The sequence below is a fragment of the Zonotrichia albicollis genome, chromosome 2 (assembly GCF_047830755.1).
Source record: "Zonotrichia albicollis isolate bZonAlb1 chromosome 2, bZonAlb1.hap1, whole genome shotgun sequence".
Lineage (NCBI taxonomy): Eukaryota > Metazoa > Chordata > Aves > Passeriformes > Passerellidae > Zonotrichia > Zonotrichia albicollis.
Window position 1 is genome coordinate 6,913,321 of NC_133820.1, and position 18,050 is coordinate 6,931,370.

General features: G+C 36.9%; 1 protein-coding gene across 2 annotated transcripts in view; it reads left to right on the forward strand.

Moving 5' to 3' along the window:
- Positions 1-15,652, forward strand: part of LOC113459943 (uncharacterized) — a 40,753-nt gene extending 25,101 nt beyond the window's left edge. Inside the window, exons 3-4 of one of the 2 annotated variants that reach the window (XM_074532626.1) lie at positions 11,379-11,517; positions 11,627-15,652. The gene's annotated coding sequence lies outside the window, so the exon portion shown is untranslated. The remainder of the gene's footprint in view (positions 1-11,378; positions 11,518-11,626) is intronic. The other variant, XM_074532629.1, reaches the window with a different exon arrangement.
- Positions 15,653-18,050: the final 2,398 nt, after the last annotated feature.

Below are 18,050 nucleotides of genomic sequence, written 5' to 3' on the forward strand. Positions count from 1 at the left end.
CTAGAAAATTTTCAAATTACTGGCTCACTTGGAAAAAAAATCTTTGTGAGAGAGTATACAATCCAGTAAAATGACCAGAAAAGCTAGACCAAAAGCCCAAACATCCCCCTTTTCTTTCATGTTAGAATTTTTAATACATGAACTTCACAGCAGATAAAACAGCTGTTTTAGACTTAAGGTTTAAAGTATTTCTGTAACTAGAAATGCCTCTAAATAAAAAGACTGTAACTAATTCTATTGTGTTTGGCTCATGCAAAGAAGGTGCTGTCATTGTGGGAGAAGGGCTGGCAGGGATTCACAGGGGGAAGGAAAGTAGGAATAAAGAAGAATAGTACATTCATCTATAGTTAAAAATCACATTTGTTTTTTTTTTTTGATAATTCAATTGTGCTAAACATGAATTCTCACCTTTTGTCAAGAGAGAAAATTAGAAGCATAACTTCAAGCAGACAATAATGAAAAGAAAGCATTTGTCATTCCACGCTGACTAGAAAACAGCAAGAATAAATCAGAGAAATCAAGCATTGTGGTGACTGTTATACGGTCTTGTGCCTCTTTATGCCTATTATTAATTGAATGATAATTCCTATTCATGATGGGATATCTGGGTCATTTGGCTTCAAAATGAAGGGTGCTTGAGGTAAGGGACTTTGGTATGTTTTGCTGAGATGCGTCCACTGGTTTAAGGAATAACTTTGTGCCGGATGCAGAAAGCTAGTTGCTCTTTCTTTTTGTCAGTCTTTTCTTCCTTTCTTTCTGAGTTATTAAAAACGGGTAAATGAATCTTCACCTCCACCCAGGGTTTTAGCTGCAATTCCAAAACCCACTGACATCCTGAATGCAGCAGAAGTGCCTCAACAGGGGCCCTTTGCTCAAAGGTTTGCAATTGCTCACACGTGTTCTGGTGAACAAATATCCCCGTGGTGACATTTATGAGCAGAATCTATTCAACATGAAAAATATCCAACCAAGTTAATAGTATGGCTGACTGAATGTGAATAGTGGTTTTAAGCCTATGTACCTTTGATTTCATTAGGCTTAAATCTTGAAGGATTTGCCATTCTGAAACACATTGTTTGAAGCTATCATAATTTTAGGTATTACATGAAATGTTTCTTTTTATGTCCCCCTTCTTCTGCAGGCTAATTGCAATAGCGTTTGAGAATTTGTAAAATTTGAATATCATTGGACTGTTGAACCAGCATGGCCTTATTGCTGGGAACCAGCATGTTTTTGAATGTGGTTCAGGTGTTGTTTAAGGTTTGGCAATTATTTGTGGCTACTCCAGCCCCTGTGAAGAGCGCAGAGGTTGTTCATGCCCCAGTGCTGGTTGTACCTGCCCTAAGCATGCTGTGTTTTCTTTTGGTAATTATCTTACACATTCATAGAACATTCAATTTGACTTTCTACATAATATACAGATAACTTAATCCTTCACTCAATTGCTTCATCCAATTCCAGAGAATCTTCTATATAGGGAAGAATAAAGCATTAAGTATGATTTGTAGTAAACCTGCTATTCATCCATTTCTTCTCCTTCAGTCTTGAAATAGAACCTTGTCTCTGCAAGCACTTTTGTTTCTTTTAACATTTTGCTTCCTTTGGGTTCAGAGTGTGTGTTGACTCTGCTGTTCACTCTGGATAACAGCTGTTCTTGCTGAATTGGTTGTTTTGGTGTCATCCTTCTCTGCACAAGGATGTGTTTGCTCTCTGTTTTCCTCTGGAGACAAGGTCTGTCTTAGAGTACTCCAGAAAAGTTTTTGTTTTGTGGCTGTATCTTCCTATCCAGGATTGGAAGGAAGGTTTTACTGCAAGTGAGATTGCTCTGTCTCTACTAGTTTTACATATGAAAAGAAAATAAAGAAGACAAAATTGCCTTGGTAAGTTTCCCTTCTGTGCCAGTTCTCTACACTAACAAGGATCAGCAGTAGCAAGGCTCTATGTCTAGATATACATTTATATCACTAAAATTCATTACAATAAATTTACACTTAGAGTGACTGACTGCAATACTGAAATTGAGAAGCATTCAAAGATGGGTAGATAAAATCTGTACTCAGATTATTACTAAGTTTAACAAAAGTGCAGCAGTAGATTAAGATTTGGCTGAGAATTAAATATTTTGTTTCCCAGTAAACAAATGATAATTTCAAGTGTCAAAAAATTGAAACTAAAAGCAGACGTGTGTGCTAATGGAAATATTTATGGATTTATGGAAAATATATTTAGGTAGTAATAAATAATGCTCTTGGAGGTAAAATGTCAAAAGGAATGGATCAACTTGCAGACTTTTTTTCAGAAATATGAGGCTTTTTCAGAAAGAATTGTGACAAACCTAGAAGTGGAGTTACTTATTAGAAATTTGATGGTAAAAAAGGCATGCAACGTTAAAAGTTATGTATTTTTAACTCTAATATAATCTCCATGTTTAAATGTATAGCTAAAAAGGGGAAACATTAATCAGTAGCAGAGAAAAATCCCCAAATATATAAAAATAAATGTCTTATTAAAAGATTAATTATTAAATGAAAGGAAATGTAGCAAACCCAGAATTTCTTCTGGAAATTACAGTAACATAGGATTCAAAGTTGCTTCAAGAGATTATCTTAGTCTATTCAATGACAAAAAATTATCTAACCCATCTATGTGGGTCTTTTTCCCAAGCTATGGACTTGTTTTTGTATTTCAATGTTACTTGCTAAAAAACGTTTCTCCTGATGACCTATGTATGTCTTTGCTGTGAATGAATACTATTCCTTGTTAACTCCCCCATCTTTCCAGAAAATGCTGATTATGAATCCATGTTTTTCCTTTGGAAGAAACCAAATTCTCATTGAAATTTTTTTTGACTGAAAACCACAATTTTCCCAGTTTTGATTCACAACCAGATGTTTTTAAGGCTACCCTCAATGATGGATTTGCTAAGAAAGATTATGCTAATCTCTATAGACTCTGAAATGATTTTAAATCTATGGCACAGCAAGTAATATTTCTTTTTGTAGTTGCTAATACTGTGATATACATTGGAAAAGATTGTTTAATTTAATGGGATTTTACAAGCTTGAAAATCTTCTTTAGGGCTGACATATTAATCTATTTTCGTTAATCTAGGAAGCATAAGGGTTAAATTTAAAACGTGGTAGAGCTAAAGATTGTGAAAAGTAATTATGTAACAGCAGAATCCAGATTTCTGTAAATTTCATGACTTTTGAAATGTTTTAAGCTTCTATATATTTGAAAAACAGAGTGGTAATAGTCTTTTCTGCAGGAAGAGCCTAACAAAGCTAATTTGTTCTGGGATTTCCTTTTACCCCAAATATACCGGGTATTTTGAAGTCACTGTTATAGCAGTGCACAGTAACAATGTTATTTCTGCTTTCAGCCCTTGCTTTTGATACAATATGTAGAAAGCAGCAACAAAAAGTAAGGAGCACACACCTGGAGAGAGAATGATGTTCAGTGGACCGCAGGATACACAAACTGCTCAAGTTGTAGGCATTTTCATTAATTGAGCATTGGTGCTGTGGCAAATGTCAAGTTTTACATGACAAATTCATGTCACTGGGCATTTTTACTGTCTCCCAAAATATTTGAAAAATTACAGTTGTTTGGAAATCTGCTGATTATTATCCCCTTCATCTTGCTTAGTGTGTGATCTCTCTTTCCTAAAACGTTTTTGAAGTGTGTGATTCCCTCTTGCTTTTTCATGAGTGCAGACTCAGCTGTATGCAGCAAATACAATACTTTGAGGAAGCACTATGAATTTTTCTGTTGTATTGCTGACTTGTGAATTTATACTTGGGAATTTTGTCAGCTATGGCTTTCAGCCTGTGCAGTCCTTTGAGCACCCCATGTGCTTCCTTTTGGAAAAGCAGGAAGAAAATCCCCCTTTTCTGCAGATGAGGTGCAAAGGGCATTTGGAAGAACCAGCAGCTTCCAAATAATGTGCTGCAGGTTAGCAGGCTGCATCTCTAATCCAGCTTCATTTGCCAGTGCATCACCTGCTCACCTTACACACTGAATAGAAACTTGAGTATCATATCACAGCAGCCCTTAGTGGTGGCTGTTGTATTCATACCAGAATTTATTATTAAGACACTTGGATGTGTAAAAATATTATTTCTGTGTTTTGTTTGTTATGGCCATCACTGAGATGATTGTAAAATACAAATCAGAAGGAGAAACCTGAGTGGGTCAAAATCAAAGGGAACATTTTTTGTTCCTTTTGGTGAGAAGGAGGGGGTTCAGTGAAAGCTGGCTGCTGTTGGTTTGGCACTGGCTCCTGGGGCCCTCTCCGCCTTCATCACAGCTGCCAGCTTCTCTGGAGTAGCTCCCTAAGGACTGTGTCCTTCCCCAGGAGCTATTGCAATTGTGGTCAGCTGCTGCCCCTTTCCAGCGCCCAGTGCTTTCCCTGCCTGCTGCTGTTTGCATTATGCACGTGTCCCCTGCATCCTGGGGCGGCTGTGAGCTCTCAGCTGGCCTTGCCTGACCCCTGGCTACTGTGCCAGAGGTTTTGCCAAGCACCATCTGTGTCACCTCAAAGGAAGGCACTTCAATTGTGCACCTGCACCTATTTTGAATATCTGAAGCCTTTTTGCTGCTTCAGCAGATATTATGGCATAACCTGAATTCCTTTTTTTTATAGGAATTTATCAGGAAATTGAACATGTTGTGCCTTTTTTGAGCAATGAATTGCAGTCACCATTGTACTGTACCCCTGAGCACACTTGACATCCATTTGGGTCGTGTAGTTTGAGTTTCACATTTAAATGCACCGAGCTTTGGTTGGCATAAAGGTCTCCACTGCCCTGCTCTCAGGGTATTTGATATAATTCTGTGCAATCTCAGCCCTGCCTGGTGCTCTGGCAGTGCCTCTGCCATGCCCTCTCCACTCCACAGGTCTCTGCAAGGATGTCAGTCTTCACACTTAGCTGTGGATTGGGGCTCAATTATATTTCTTGCCAAACACCCTCTCTGTACATTCAATTTCTGGCAAGTTTGCTTAGCTACATTCTTGTTTTCAGGTGGGAACTTGTTTTCTTTCTATTCTATAGAGATCCATTGATTAATCACTTGTTAATTATCATTGATTAATCTATGATAATTAGGCAGGTAATAACATGTTTTTAAATATTACTAATTAGCATACATGAATATTTAGTCCTTTATTAATATCCAGAGTAAATTAATTATCCACGGTCTTTGCTGTTAACTCCTATAACTTGCACAATGCTTGCTTTTGACACAATACAGTGGTAGTATTTAGGCTGTGAACTTTTTTCACAACAAATACGCCTTGTATCTATTTGCTTCCTTGCAGAGTACTTTTGCCACCGAGACTTTCTCAAGATAAATTTCCTGGTGTTTACTGATATCTTCCTACCGAAAATTCATAACAATCATTCTAGTGCTGTTCTTTTCTCTCTGCACTCTGTGTTTCCTTTTCAGACCTCTTACCTGCAGTAGTGTATGCTCTTTTTTTCATTTTTTTTCTATAATCTTTTGACCTTCAGATTATAATATTGAGCCTCAGTGATTGAAAATCCCCTCTTATATTTAACATGAGAGACTGTATGCTGTCGTGCACTTTCTTGGAACTGCTGAAGCTCTTGGCACACAGCTAGGCCTAGTGAGGATACACTGACATTTCTGCTTTAGGGAAAAACATTTATTCTTCCAACACTTTGTTAAACTCTCTAGCTATCATGCTATACATAGAACAGTTCAATTTCTTTGTGTAGCTTTTCTTTTGGTTTTTTTTTTGCCACTCCTTGAAGCTTGTTCCTCCATTGATGGAACTTCTGCAGCACCTTGTTTCTTGCCTTGTAACTCAACTCTTGCCCTTTCCCTTAATATCAGAACCAGTTCCAGGATCCCAGCTTTCATCCTTTCCTTAGTGGGAGAGAAGTCAGTGCACAGGATTTGCAACAAATCCCTCAATAATTTGTTTTTCTCTGCTAGTCTTGTGTGATTTATGTACAGTGCTATTCCCTTCCTGCTCCTGCTGTCATCACCTGCCTGGTTAGGACAATGGATGATATTATTGGGATCATAGTGCTTGCATAGTATGGAACATTATCTCCTCCCTGGATGAGAGGGAACCCAACGAATCAAACGTATGGGTTTTGGAGGAAGAGGTCTATGAGTCACAGGACCTTATTCCTCTGTCTTTAACTTCTTAACCCCTTTTTTCCTCCCTCCGGTGTAGACCATCTTGCAACATTTCTGTGCTGCTTTCCCTCTTGAGTTCTGTGGTTGGAAATTTTTTTTTAAATAGTTCAAATAGTTCAGTAGTTTAAATGGTTCAAACATTTCTTCCAAGGATCTTTTTTATTGAAATGAAACCGTAAGTGTTAATCCACCTAAGTTACTGTTAACTAAAGACAACAGCTCCAAACAGCGTATCAGTTCTGCTGTGGATGACTTCTTGTGTGGTTTTTTGTTTTGATTGATGAATTCCTTTAGAGTGAATTTCCTCAGATGGACATTTTAATTCTGAAACTATAGAAATAGAAAATATATTTCATCTAAACCTGTATTATATATAAAGTATACGGGAGGAGCAAAGTTCTCTTTCTGAGACTCAAAAATAAGAACGTCGTCTTATTAACAATACTGTAATAGCCATCATATAACAAGTTTTTATCTTGTGCCCATTCATGTCTGCATTTGTAAGATCCTATAGCAAAATAATGTAAGTGACAAAATCCATTAAAGAATATATTATCAAAAGGTCTTTTACAACTCCTGGACTTTCTTGGGTCCAGTGCTAAAGTAAATTTTTCTTAGCTGTCAGTGTTAAACCAGTTACTCCACAAGTCAATGAATTAAAACCCAAATACCCCAAAGGTCTTGGAAGCCATTTGGAAAAAAAAGGTAACATGTCTAGAAGATGGTATAGAGAATCAGAGCTATTTCATCATGTTTGGATTGGAAAGAGCACACAGCCAATTTCAGTTAGGTTGAAGATTGAAGTAGCTTGTTTGATGCAACTTATGAAGACAGTGGTGAGTGTAAGAGGAGCTCTGGGATGAGGAGACACATTTCGCCTCCAAGCCTGTTGTGTAACACTGTGGTGGGATGTTCCATGGTCTGGGATACAGGACAAGCAGCTGGGGGAGCACCCATGGTCACAGCAACAGCACAGGAGGAGTGGGGAAACTCAAATGTGGGCACGGGGGTGGTGGAGAGCACAGAAGTGAGAGTGAACTTGGGGGAAAAAAGGTGGAGAGTTGCTGCTCTAAGAGTTTAATTCTATTTCTTTGGGCAATATTCTGGAGAAAAGAACCAGGGTGTAACATTATCCAAAGTCCATGTTTCTTGCCTTGTGGAATGGGAGTAGTTGTTCTTTCTTTAGATTTAGAGATTTTATTTTTCTTTGCCATATTTGTCATTCCCTTGATTAGATTGTTTATTTAAATTATACAGAGATGATTATGATACATTTTGTTAGAACTAATTTACAGATCAAATGACAACTCACAATGCCTACTACTTCTATTACTAGTTTGAATGGACTATTCCTGTACTTGGACGAGGTTGTCTTTAAAGACCTGCAAATTTTTTGGCTCCTCTGCCCTTCAGAGCTGTCTTTCGATGGATTCCACCTCTATTTTTCTAAATAAGATAGTAGCAGCTACAAATAACTGCATGGTTTCCTTGTTCTGTGCTTTGCTTTTTACATTTTTACCTGTTTGTTGTTTATCAAAATTTGTGTGTGTGTGTCTTTTTGGTGTTCTGAGTGAAAATGCATGAGTTTTTATACCACAAAATGACAAATTACTGAATTGACTGAGTGGGAAGCACCATTAGTGAAGTCAAGACTTTCACAAGCAAGGCACAGCAGTTTAAGGTACCAATCTTTTGCCAGCTTACTTTTTAACCTCCTGAATTTTCTAACATGAAGTTCCATGCTGTTTTATATTTACCTAATTTTCCTCTCAACGCTTTCGTTCTGCAGTGGAAGCAAGACCCTACTTTTCCCAAGGTACAACAGGCGCTCCTCCATCCCATTTGTCCATGTGTATTTTCTGACATCAGAAATCTGAGGCTTAGGGACTTACATTGGTAATAATAAAATGATAAAACACTGTAACAGAACAAGAGAGTAAACATCATTTTGAGTCCAACACCACTGCCTTTCCCTGAAATCATTTTTGCCAATGTAACTAATGACTTGGCAAATAAGGGAATTCCATGAGCCTGAGCTTCATTATTATGTATTGAGCAGATGTAAAAAGTTCATGGTGACTTAGTTTGCTGTGGTTCATTTCTAAGTAGGTAGGGTTTGGGTTTTTTATTAAAAAAACCTGTGTAGCTGAACCTGAGAAACAACAGATTGTTCCTGGCCCTGATTAATACCCACAGGAATGAAGAAGGCAAAAAGGGATTTGTTGCCACCTGTGTGTGTGACACCACTTCAGGCTGTTCTCTGTTCTGGTTTGCCTTTGATGTTATGGTTGGTTTGATATATGGGGAAGAGCTGACTAAAACCCCAGGGTGTGATGGCATAAGCACACCATCTAAAAAGAGCTGGGAACTCCTATGGAAATCAGGAAGGCTCAGAGTGTTTTCCCACAAGAAAATACCATCTCATACCCCCTCCAGTGCGGGCCAATGTCACAATTTGCTTTTCTGCTTCTAATTCTGAACAAGTTGTTTTCTGTCCCTCCTGAGATTGATGCCTTGCATATGTGTATTCTGTGCACTGCTAGACTCAGATTCAGGCTCTGTGGGTGATCCTATGCCACCACAGGCCATTGTACATTCTGTAAAACACAATGAAACTGATAAAAGAGAAAAAGGGCATGCAGGTGAATTGCCAGAAGCAGCCCTCAGGTTTCCTGAACCTCCTGAAAATAAGACAGTGAAAAGAATACACTTTCATCCCTCAATGCCAGTGTATCATAATGCTCCTATGCCTGAAACTCCTAATGTTCTTTATTTTCATTATTAGTACCTTTTGTCTCAAGCTAGCTCTTAATTAGCTCTTATTGTGGGAATTCTATTGAAAAAGAAACACCATTTTTGCCCAAATTCACAATTACCTTCCTCCTTACCTCACTGTTTGAACACTAATGGTTTTCATGTAGCATTAGAGACTCTTCAGTAGGTGAACATCTATATGCTCAAATACATGAAAAGATATATACATGTTTATTCCAACAATGTTCCTAAGTAGATTTTTCAAGACAAGTCAACTCAATAGAATCATATCCTAGACAGAATTCACAATGGAGAAAAGTTTGTTTCAAACTCAGCTCTTTAATTAAATTGTCTAAACAAACTGCAACTCAAAAACCAGACATTACAATAACTACAGCAGAGAGCAAGTGCTCTGTTGCCTAGAGATTATTTCAAATGTTGATTCCTCATGAGGATTGCTCTGTGATACATTTAATATACTGTCAAATATAAAATTTGGGTAAAATTTTGCTTATCTCATTGAAAGATTATTCATCTGTTTTCCCTTTGCTCAGAAGTAATACTTTACTGGGATGACTTCGGTTCCATTTTTGCAAGTTTTTCTGTAGGTGGGAAATACTTGCTCAGGTAAGCAAAGCTTTTTGATTTAAATGGAAATAGATTGCTTGGGTAAATGACTGCATGGTTAGACCAATTGCTTCTCCATTTCCTTACTCTTGTGTTCTGTCTGCAAATTGTCAAACATGCATCTGCTAACGTTGAGATGATTATAGAAAGAAAAAAGTTTCATTCTTCAAACTTGCTGACACACATTTTTTTCTGATAGGCCAGTCTCTGGTTTAGTGGGACTGCCAAATTTATGAAAATTTAGTATCAAATGCTGAGGGATGAAGTCTTTACTGAAAGGAAAAAAAAATTTGTAAGTGTCTAATAACGGCTTAATCAATGTGGAAAAGACTTTCTTTTATTTAATCTGTGCACCTTGAATTTAAGGTATTTTCTGTTTTCCCTCCTGTTCTCTTTGACTTTATGTATTATCTGAGGTGATCAGAACTTTCTAGGGCTACAAGTAGTGATGACAGCAGAAAACACTTCAAAGATAACCCTTAAGCCCTCTAGAACATGTTGATGTGAGCAGGAATAAGGTGGCCTGGTTAAACAGGTAAAATTACTGGGGAAAACATCTCCTGAAAAACAGTGACAGAGGGAGGCCTCTCATCTTGGAAGTTGGGGCCTGGAAGTAGCTTTGTGAATGAGAAAGTTTGAGAAGTACATCTGGAAACTGTGTGAATGACAACTGTGGGAAGATAGATGCCAGAGGCACCCAGAGATGCCACCAAGAGGTGCACAAACAAGGAACTGCAACAATAATTTATCATCTGAGCAAGTGAGAAATAGTGGAAAAATCAAATTTCTCTGAAATAATGGAAATCATAATGATATGTTGGCTCTTACAGGTAAAAAATCAAAATTTGCAGCATCTATTGACTACTCAAAGTGGTGCATCCTACACCCTCTTGTGCTATAAAAATAAGTTCATTTTTATCCCAAATGGAGCCTCTTTCTTGGAGAATACCCCATGCTGCACGTAAATTTTCTCAAACAGGATGAATGCTCCTCAGGGGCTTCCAGTGAGAGTTTAGACTCTATCTAGGCTTTGTGACGTGGATCACCTCAAAGGGAACATGGTGATCTCTGTACACCCCCAGACAGGTAACATCTTAGGTCCTGAAAGCTGTGTATGATTTCTTGCTTGTCAGATTTAAATTCATTACTTTTTTTCTTTCTAAAACCAAGTACATTTAAAGGAATAACAGGTTTTTTTGTGTGTGTTTGAAAAAAAAAATCTTAAAAATATAATGAAATTTTCTCCATTAGCAAGCTGTTTCCTTCTGTTGCTTTTCAAAGTATATAAAAGAAAGTACAGGGAGTTTATTAATAGCATTAAGTGACAAACTTATAAAGGACATTTTTAGATATGATGTTGTAATACTGGGAATGAAAACAAATGGTGAAACATTTAAGCAGCACTACTTTTCAGAGCTTGTGTTCCAAAGTTCTTGGGAGATTCATTTTATTTTCCATTACACTTGAACTCTGTCCTTTTCACCATAATATTTTCACATCTAATGATTTCTTTAACCTATTAGAGAAAATCACCAGCAACTGTAAACCTTCCTTTGTGACTATTTTCCCTTCCCTTTATTTGATTTGTTCTAATCTCCATTTTTATGCAAACAAAAAATGAAATTGCCTGTAAGTCTCCATCAATATCCATGTTACTATTAATACTTATTTTTCAGTCTAGAACAGAAAGACTCAGTGTGACTGCAACCTGCTTACTCTACTTAATTTTGATTTGCTTCACTTTCTGCTTTTTTATTTTTTTCAGGCTTCTATGGACGTATTTTCAACTACAACCTTCTGTAATCATTTCAAAATTTTTATTTTAGGCAAATAACTGGGAACCACAAGTCATGTCAACTATGACCCTGATTTGATCAAGAGGGTGTTTTGCTAGAAATTTATGAATGGTGTTTTCAGATTTAAATGAAATTCAGAACAAGGATGCCTCTCCCTGTATATAATGAGGTAACTGAAAACCTCCTACTAAGCAGGTTCTCTGGAAAAGTAATGGAAGATTTCTGCAGGGTCAAACAAATTACTCTGTTTTAGTCCTCAGTTCTCTTTTGTGTTCTAGAAAATATTCTTTTTGTAAGCGCCTTCAGTAAGAAAAAAGAAAAGGCTCGAAATTCAGCCAGGAAAGTGCTCAAGATGTAAGTTTTTAGAACATGGCTCCTTTAAAAAATACTCCTGCTGGGTTGAAGAAAAACAGTTAATATTCTAAGATCTCTTATCCTGCTGTTGTTTAGTGCCTTGAGAGTTTTATTATGCTTCCACATATTCTTTATCCCTGTATCTTTGACTTGGCTTTACAACACTGAAATGGAAAGCATTTACAAACATGATCTTGTGTCCCTGAAAAGCTTGAAGAGAAGATGTGATCATATCACAATGAGATTGTCTAGCAAATAAAAAGGACAATGACTATGCAAAAAACCCTCATTTTCCAGTGACAATCATTCTTTTTTTTTGAAACACTTTAAGCCTATGAACATTAGTGAGCTAGGTGAAAGGCAAAATTTTAAACGTCACCTCACAGCTAAGAAATCAGATTTCAAATTAAAGGATGATAAAATTGGAAATTTTATCTGATTATTATTAAAAAAAGTAATTCAAAGCTAGAGTCAAGCTTCTGCCAATAATCTTGTTTTATTGTCGTTGAAGGCCTGTGGTAATAATTATAGAAATGGACAGTTAATTTTTTTCTACATATTTGAATCTTTTTTTCTGAAATTAAGTACCATATTTTGTGAAGGTAGCTATTTCTGTCCACAAGACCTGAGCTGAATGTTCTGTTGAAAGGCACTGGACTAACAGCTATGGAAAGCAGAATTCTCTATTTAATTAGTACACTGAAATCAAGTAATGACATTTTGGGGGTTTTTTTTGTACACTGTTCTACTGGTGAGTTTCAGGTCTGCTCTGGAGTAATTACCTATATCTCAGGAATTAAGGGGGGTTTTGTATAAGTTTTAATCAATCTGTACATTGCTTTTGAAGGCAAAGTATTGTGTGAGCAAAGATAAACTGTCTGACAGTCTTTGGTTTCCTCAATGGAAATGAAAGTTTGTCACAAGTGTTGTCTTTTATGTAAATTTTTAGACCAACAAACTTGGGCCATAAAACAGGCATTAGAAGACTCTCCTGGTTGATGATGATGATGTTTCATTTTGAAGAACTCCCATCAAAGTGAGAATCAACAGGATCTGGTACTAAATAATATCTTCCCACAAAGATAGATGGGTTGACCAGCAAAGACTCTTCTGTTTGGTTCAGATGTTTTGGGTGCATGTGGTGTATTGAGTAGTTATCAATGTGCATTTATGTTTTACATGCATAAGCTTTAATTGGGTTTTTTTTTTCCCACCATTTAAATAAACAGATTCTCTCTCATAATATGCATAGCACTGTTTCCACTTCTATGAATATGGATACGATCTTTATTTTACAAATAAATCATAACTTCTACATTAAGAAAGAAGTAGTATAACATTGTTTATATGCAGGCAGAAATACCTTATCTGTTTTTTTGTTTTTATTATAATGTTGTTTGTAAAGCTCTGGAGATTGTAAAGCTAATTTCATTGTAGTTAAACTCCTGGATAATCTGTTCTGTGACTTTGTGCATTGCTGATATACAACATTCAGAATATTTTTTCTGTGTTGAAGGCTGGTGTTTAGTCTTGCTTTCACTAAAGCTTGTTATAATTTATCCTGCTCATTCAGCTGCAAGGTTCAAACCCTGTCCACTGAGTTTCCTTAATTTCCCATGTCTTTACTTGCCTGAAACTGTTGTCATACAACTTTCTATTCTTATTTAAGTGACATCACTTGTTTTTAGCTTAGAAATCCAAAATTTGATCATTTGTGAATGAACATTTGTAGCTCCTTTTGTTTTACGGTGTGGTGTTTAGGATTTAGGAGACTGAAAAGTAGAAGTGCAAGGGTGAAGGAAAATGGGAAGAATGTGGAAAATAATAGACGACAGTATGGTATTTCTGGCCAAGCTTTATTATAAAATTATTTTTTGGAAAGCCAAATGAAATGGATTTGTCTTGGTCATCTGTGCAAAGGAAAGTAGGAGATAGGAGAATAAGAAATTTCTTTACTTGACTGTGCAGGCATTACCTCATCACCAGCCCTGTCAGGCAGATGAAAGCCATGGAATCATTCTTTCTTCCACCTATAAGGGAATAGACAAGCCATAGAATCATATCAATCTGAAGGGCTGATGTGACAAGGAAGAGGTCAAGATGCACTAGGATACATAGTGGTGTGAACTGGAAGTTGTCCTTGTATACTGGGATAAAACTACAGCTAGGGGTAGTCTTTTCGGAGTCTTTCAAGGGGCTCTGGGTCACTGAGAGCTGTTCCAGAAATTGTATTGCATTCCACACTTTCTCAGTACCAGTAATTCAAGTGGGTAAAGTGGACATTGCATCCATGAAATTATTCCCAAGAAAGAAATGTCCCTGAGCAAAGAGGCACTTATGTCACCCCTACACCTGTTTGGGCAACAATGACCTAGAAAAAACCTTTTCTGAAATGAAACCCTGCATGGTAGAAACAGTAAAGGTTCAATCAGGTGCTCCCATTCCACTGCTGAATTTTTGAATACTGAAGGCTGATCTGAGCTTGCAGACACGCACACGGCTGCATCTGTGCACACAAATCTGGTATTTATATAAGATATCATTCCATATGTGCTTGTCTTTAGGAGGCAGAAGTCAGTCTGTAAGAATATATTCCTTAAAACCAATTTACAATATACAGCTTCTTGGAAAGAATGATGGTTTCTAGTATTTTTTTCAAGCTAAACATTTACTTAACATCCTTTGCTAAAACGGTCTTTAAAAAAATTTTGTGGTGAGATTGTCACTGTCACTAGATTCTGATTTAACTCCAAAACCAGACTGCAAAGTAATAGTTTGAGAAGATGGACTTTGTAATCTGACAGTGCAGAAAAGATGAAGTTATACTGGTGCTTCTAAAATGGAAAATTGTAGTTGTTTCACTGTGTTTATCACAAATATATGTTTAATGCCATGCCCAGATTTATGACAATTTTCATATATCTTTGCTGTCAGGTTGTTTTGTAGGGGCCGGGGTATTTCTTGCCATATTTCACCTTTAATTTGAATGGCAATCACTGCGGACTGTGCTTCTATTTCTTTCCAGAAAATTATGTCTGCAAAGAGCTTTGAGTTTTGCACTTGATTAAAAAGGCAGGGGCTTTCTGTGCTATCATCATAATTTGCCAGATGACCAGAAATGACTCCCAGTAAGGGTTGAAGAGTTTAACCCTGTGCAGTCCTTGGAGCTTTTTGATTGAAGTTACAAGCTATATAAACATGAGCTATAAAATATTTTTTAGGTAGGAGCTCTTACTGGTGTATCTTAGCATCTCTTAAAGAGATTAGGGTATGGCTTTTGAGCTCACCATTGGCCTGTGTAGAAACTTCTGGACCCCTTTTGTGTCTCAGTCATGCATCCTATCTGGAAAAGCCTGTGCTGGAAGCCAGAGGAAGATGATACTTCTGTCTGAATCTCTCATCTTAGGATAAATCTTTTCTGTCTTTTATCAGTTCATACTATGTTTATGTAATACTCTATTTATGAGAAATAAGTTATACTATTTTTGAAAAACAGACATAAAAACTGCAATTGCTACACCTTCTACCTATTCCAACTTCTCTTCCCATTGTATTCAAGCTGATCTAGGTAAATAAAAAAATCAATAAGATCCAATACTCTCAACTGCTTTGCTGCCTGTATATGCTAACAGCAGCAATGACTGCCTTTTGTAGCATAACGCCTCTCGTTGCTCAGTTGGTAGGGAACATGTGTGAGAATGGCCATGCAGCAGTGACTTGTTATTGAACTCCTGAACTAAAATGCCACCAGCAGCTACAGAGGTTGCACCAGGTGAAACAGCAAAGCAGAGCACCAGGAAGGACGTGATGCATGGGGTGAGCCTTACATGGCAACATTTACAACCAGCAGGCTTTTTGAGAAAGCAAATTGCTGGTGGAATGTTCTGTCTTGTCTTATTGCCAACCCTTCTCTTTCCCTGATAGAGTAATAAATGCTTGTTGTTGTGTTGTTGTTGTTGTTTTTTTTTTTTTTTTTTTTTTTTTTTTTTTTTTTTCTCAGGCAGGGCTGTGCTGGCTGTGCTCCTGTTAATGCTGCTTAGGGTGTTGGAGGCTTTTTTTGGCTGCCAGGGCATGCTGCTGGCTCATGCTGAGCTTGCTGCCTACCAATACCCTGAAGTCCCTTTTCCAGCTTTTTAGGTGCCATGATTTAGAGTAAATTCTGTCCAAAACATTTAAAGGAGCATAAGGCTGTGCTGTTAAAAGTAATCAGTAAAAAAAATGAACATCCAGATCAGTATTCATGAAAATCCCATGAGATTGCTTCCTGACACTGATTTTTTTGAAGTCATTTCATTATGTGACACAGAAGGCAAAAGACAGCTTTTTATTACCCTGGAGGATGATGATTTTCCTACCTGTTGGACTGAATGAATTGTTGGGCCATATTCATGTAATTTTCCATTTATTAGGAAATCCTGTTTGTGCTGCCTCCTGGAGAAAGACAGGCAGAGGTCATTTAAGAGCAAAAATGCTAAAAAGAACATGTACTTGACAAATAAGGGGAGTTAAAAGCAAAAAGGCAAGTACCCATCACTCTTATGCATATGGCTGCTGATAGTTCCAACATTTAAACATCTCATAAATGAAGAGTGCCCTGAGAAAAATTCATAAAAAGCTCAAACCAAACAATTGCCTTTGCACAAAAATAAGCAAAACATCTGCTTATTTAAGTATAAGTATCTGCCCCAAGTAGCTATTAGATTTTAAAAAATCAGAAATTCATACAGCCCCAACTAAATGGATCGAATCCACAAAATTCTGGTGATGAGTGTGCTGAATTTTCAGCGTTTTTGAAGGACAGAAATATCTTGTAATTTCCCATTATTTTTCCCTGTGACTTGCCTGTTGATGGATAATAAATGCACAAGTCTGGTTTAAAAATCAGTTGCTTCCTTTCCTCAAATCTCTCAGAAGCATGACAGCACATATCTATTTCACATCACAGTAGTGAAAAAAGAAATGACACTCAACATCCTTCCCACAAGAGACAAATTGGAAATAGAATTGGAGCTTACTTTGAACTGCTTGGAAGAACAAAACTGCTGGTGAAGTGAGTATGAATTTGCACTACTTTGACCTTGAGGCATCACTCTTGAGGGGCATAAACAGTGAAAAATAAGTGGCAAGAAAAAAAGTCATTATAAAAGCTGGTGGGGTAATAAAGGAAGTTTAACATCTTTTTTTTTTGCTAGCTGTTTTAAACACTTTAATAACACATGAACACAGAGTCTAGAAATATCATCAAAGGCTTTCAATGGAATAATGCCCACTTAAAATAATTATTTTATTTTTTATTTCTAGTTTCCTTCTCCTCTTTCTCTATTATTAATATTATGATACAAATTATATGTTGCCCTCAGTAAGTATTAATTGGTTCTTTTAAAAACATTTCATGGGTTCCACACAAAGAGCTGTAATAAGTGGCTTTTCCCCATCCAGACAGGTAATTCAACGTGAAAGAAGTGAGATTGCATATCTCTTCCTGTGTTGCACAGTTTTGGAGGATTAAGATGCACAGAGCAATACAAGATCTTTCTCATGCAGAATTACTTCTCTTAAGCTGGCCACTACCCTCAGTGTATAAAAATTCATAATTCTGCTCTGTGTCTGCTCATTTGTTTTCTCTCCCTTAAAACAAAAACCAGCAGCTGGTGAACTATGTAGTGGATAGAAAGACTGAAATCCCATTTGGTCTGAAAGAATGTACTTGACATAGAAGGATACACATGAAGGACCAAAAGGAAAGATGTCTATCTGTTCATCCAACCAACACTTTTTATGCTACTCCCCTTTCTGCTCTTTTTTTGATATGCTCCAAGAGTTCAGTCTTGGGTTTTAAGTTCAATACTTCTTTCCGTCTGAAGGACATAATGAGATTTTTTTTGAAAACATGCTGCAAATGGGATAGCAGTTTCTCAGTTGTAGCCCATGAAAACTATTATTGCAGATTGATTGTTAACTTTTTTCCTAACAAACAGTTCTATCTCACAGTGTGATCTTCTCCCCCCTTCACAGACTTGAAGTTAAAAATAAACTGAAGTTTGCACAGTTATTATATTTTCTCTTAACACATGACTGACATTTGGACAAAAAAAATCACTTTTCCCTCTCGCTTTTATTCTTTTCCCAAAGTTTTTCTTTTGCTTCTGAATGTTTCTGAAGAGTATACATTGTTTCTTCTTCCTTCTCTTCAATCCTTTTTAGCTGGGTCTTTTGAAGATATTAAGAAAACAATGTTGCATACCTGTCCTGATTTTTATTTTGCTATACTTAATTATTTGAAAATAAGAGTCACTTACTTGCGCTGACAGGTTTTGCTGGTCATTTGTTTAACAGAGCCTTGGGCTA